Source organism: Mustela nigripes, chromosome 1 (assembly GCF_022355385.1).
Source record: "Mustela nigripes isolate SB6536 chromosome 1, MUSNIG.SB6536, whole genome shotgun sequence".
Lineage (NCBI taxonomy): Eukaryota > Metazoa > Chordata > Mammalia > Carnivora > Mustelidae > Mustela > Mustela nigripes.
In genome coordinates, this window is record NC_081557.1 from 30,404,810 (window position 1) to 30,409,084 (window position 4,275).

Consider the following 4,275-nt stretch of genomic DNA (forward strand, 5'->3'; position numbering starts at 1 on the left):
TTAATTTGAATCTCCCCGATGGCTAGTGATGATGAACATTTTTTCATTTGCCTGATAGCCATTTGTATGTCTTCATTGGAGAAGTGTCTGTCCATATCTTCTGCCCATTTTTTGATATGATTGTCTGTTTTGTGTGTGTTGAGTTTGAGGAGTTCATTATAGATCCTGGTTATCAACCTTTTGTCTGTACTGTCATTTGCAAATATCTTCTCCCATTCTGTGGGTTGCCTCTTTGTTTTCTTGACTGTTTCCTTTGCTGTGCAGAAGCTTTTGATTTTGATGAAGTCCATTTTCATTTTCGCTTTTGTTTCCTTTGCCTTTGGAGACATATCTTGAAAGAAGTGGCTGTGGCTGACATCGAAGAGATTAGTGCCTATGTTCTCCTCTAGGATTCTGATGGATTCCTGTCTCACATTGAGGTATTTTATCCATTTTGAGTTTATCTTTGTGTATGGTGTAAGAGAATGGTTGAGTTTCATTCCTCTACATATAGCTGCCCAGTTTTCCCAGCACCATTTATTGAGAGACTGTCTTTTTTCCACTGTATATTTTTTCCTGTTTTGCCGAATATTAATTGACCATAAAGTTGAGGGTCCATCTCTGGGCTCTCTACTCTGTTCCACTGGTCTCTGTGTCTGTTTTTATGCTAGTACCATGCTGTCTTGGTGATCCCAGCTTTGTAGTAAAGCTTGAAATCAAGTAACGTGATGTCCCCCGTTTTTCCCTGGGGAACTCTACCAAAATTTCAAAGAAGAAATAACACCTATTCTCCTTAAACTGTTTCAAAAAATTGAAGCAGAAGGAAAACTTCCAGACTCTTTCTATGAAGCCAGCATTACCCTGATCCCCAAACCAGGCAAAGACCCTCCCCAAAAGGAGAATTTCAGACCAATATCACTGATGAATATGGATGCTAAGATTCTCAACAAGATCCTAGCAAACAAGATCCAAAAGCACATTAAAAAAAATTATCCACCATGACCAGGTGGGATTCATCCCTGGGCTACAAGGATGGTTCAACATTCGCAAATCAATCAATGTGATAGAACAAATTAATAGGAGAAGAGAGAAGAACCACATGGCCCTCTCAATTGATGCAGAAAAATAATTTGACAAAATCCAGCATCCATTCCTGATTAAAACACTTCAAAGTATAGGGATAGAGAGAACATTGCAGAACTTCATCAAATCTATCTATGAAAGACCCACAGCAAATATCATCCTCAATGGGAAAAAGCTTGCAGTCTTCCCATTGAGATCAAGAACATGACAAGGATACCCACTCTCACCACTCTTGTTCAACATAGTATTAGAGGTCCTAGTGACAGCAATCAGACAACAAAGAGAAATAAAAGGTATCCAAATTGGTAATGAAGAAGTCAAACTCTCTCTCTTTGCAGATGACATGACTCTTTATATGGAAAACCCAAAAGACTCCACCCCCAAACTACTAGAACTCATACAACAATTCAGCAATGTGGCAGGATACAAAGTCAATGTACAGAAATCAGTGGTTTTCTTATACACTAACAATGAAAATACAGAAAGGGAAATTAGAGAATCGATTCCATTTACTACAAGCACCAAGAACCATAAGATACCTGGGAGTAAACCTAACCAAAGCGGCACCTGGGTGGCTCAGTGGGTTAGCCTCTGCCTTCCGCTCAGGTCATGATCTCAGGGTCCTGGGATCGAGCCCCACATCGGGCTCTCTGCTCAGCAGGGAGCTTGCTTCCTCCTCTCTCTCTGCCTGCCTCTCTGCCTACTTGTGATCTCTGTCTGTCAAATGAATGAAAAAAATCTTAAAAAAAAAAAAAAAAACTAACCAAAGAGGTAAAGGATCTGTACTCGAGGAACTACAGAACACTCATGAAAGAAATTGAAGAATACACAAAAAGATGGAAGACCATTCCATGCTCTTGGATCGGAAGAATAAACATTGTTAAAATGTCTATACTGCCTAGAGCAATCTATACTTTTAATGCTATTCCGATCAAAATTCCACTGGTATTCTTCAAAGAGCTGGAGCAAATAATCCAAAAATTTGTATGGAATCAGAAGAGACCCCGAATCGCTAAGGAAAGGTTATTGGTATTTTATATGGTTCTTACCAAGTCTCCACGGGCTTAAGAACTGATCTTTAACTTCTCCATGTTGAAAGTTCTCTCCCACTCAGTTATTCAAGGTTGATCAGATCCTAGGGAACTAAATGATGCTAATCAAACTCACTAGAGACTATTAGTAACTTGAAACTAATTTCTTGATTTATAATTAGAAACCTTCCTTCATGGACCATAATTTTCAAGTCAAGAGCATGGTGCATTCCTTTTTAGCAGGCAAGTTTTCTTGGGAACTAAATTAATATGAGAATGTTGCTTGGTAATTATAGAGATGAAGGAAAGAAAATATTATGATCCTAATGAATTTATAATTAACTATTTTCTCTTCTCTGTGTGTATAGCACTTGACTTGTTTGTTCATTCCAAAAACATTTACTCAGCATCTAGAAGTTCCTGAATAATTAGTTGCTTAACCATGTTAAAATATATGAAATCTGGCCTCTGCCACCAGTAGGAGGACAAATGTGGAACCAGCATTAATCAAGATCTTAGGATGTGCCAGGCCCTATACCTGGTGATTTATATCCATACTTCATTGAATTTTCATAACAAAGTCTATGAGAAATTTGGATTTTATTTTGCCATTTGAAAATGAGAGTATTTTCTTAAAGGGAAAAATGCAATTTAAGCAATTTACCCAAGATCACAGAAGTAAGTGGTTTCATGATTGTATGCATTTGTCATAATTCATTAAATCATACACTTAATTGGGAATTATATAATATGAGAGTTATATACTTTAATAATCCTGATTAAAAGAAACCATGCCAAAAGGCCAGAGGGTTTCTGAGGACAAATTTTGAAAAAGGTCCTTACATGCTATGAGTTTCCAAACCCCCAAACAACTACTTCTTTTTCCCAAAGGCAAGGTCTTTTACCAAAGTGACTAGTGCTTTAGGAGGAAGGAAGTAATAAGAATTTTTTGAGGGGGTTAATGGACCGGGACTCTGTACTGACACTAATTTAAGAAAACCCTACATGTTTCTTGTGATCCACTAGTGAGAGTAGGGTTTACAGAATTCAGGTGATTAGTGGAGTTTTTAGTTTCGGTTTACCTCTCAGGGGTGTAGTGAACTACTATGATGCTTCATTTTACGTGTCAACCTGGCTGGGCCATATTGCCCAGATAAGTGGTCAGACATTATCCTAGATGTTTCTGTGAGGGTGTTTTTGTTTGAGATTGACTTTTAAATCCATGGACTTCGAGTAAGGTAACGTACTCCCCACTGTGCGGGCGGGCTTTTGAGCAAGAAGGAATTTTGCAAGTAAACTGCCTTCAGAGTTTATCTGCAATATCAGCTCTTCCTGGTTTGCCTGTAGACTGCCTTTGGACTTGAACACAACTCTTACCCAAGTCTCCAGCCTGCCAGCCTCCTCTGTCATGTTTTGGACTCACTAAGTCTTTATAATCACATGAGAATCACATGAGAATCACATGAGCTAATTCTTAAAAAAAAAAAAAAATGTGTGTGTGTGTATGTGTGTGGGTCTTGTAAATGTATCCCTATTGATTCTGTTTCTGTTTCTCTGGTTAACTGTAATATAGACCCCAAGCCCACCCATCTAAATCCATCTTGTTTTGGAATACGTATTTGGAATAGCAACTGACAGAATCCCCACATTAATTCCTTGATCTATGAAGTTCATGCTGTTACAGTAGGAAAGGCCAAGTGAAAGCCACTAGAACCGCCTGTACCTATGGATATAATAAACCCAAAGCAATACCACATGACTCAGGGAATTGTAGAGATTTGGGCTATCATCCTATTGGTTCTGTTTTTCTGGGAATTCTGACTAATCCGTCTGACTCACACTAGAGAAGGTAAAACAGGCTATATTAGCAGGATAGAGTTGGTTTGATTTGCATTTCCAATTTGTTGGGACAAGGAATGAATGTTTTCCATGGGTCAGATGTGTACCACTGATCTTGGTCCTAATGAATAGGGCTACATAAGAACAGAGGCATCACAGCAACAAGAAGCTACAGTGGACAATGGATTGTTAAGAGTGTGAGAAAGAGCCAATAGTATCCACCCAGAGAAGTGATACATCTGCCCATGTCAAAGGAACCATTGAAGAAAAGTCACTAGTATGGGAAATCTCCAGTATACCTAAGAAAGTACATTACCTAATCCAATCCATAAATATTTATGGA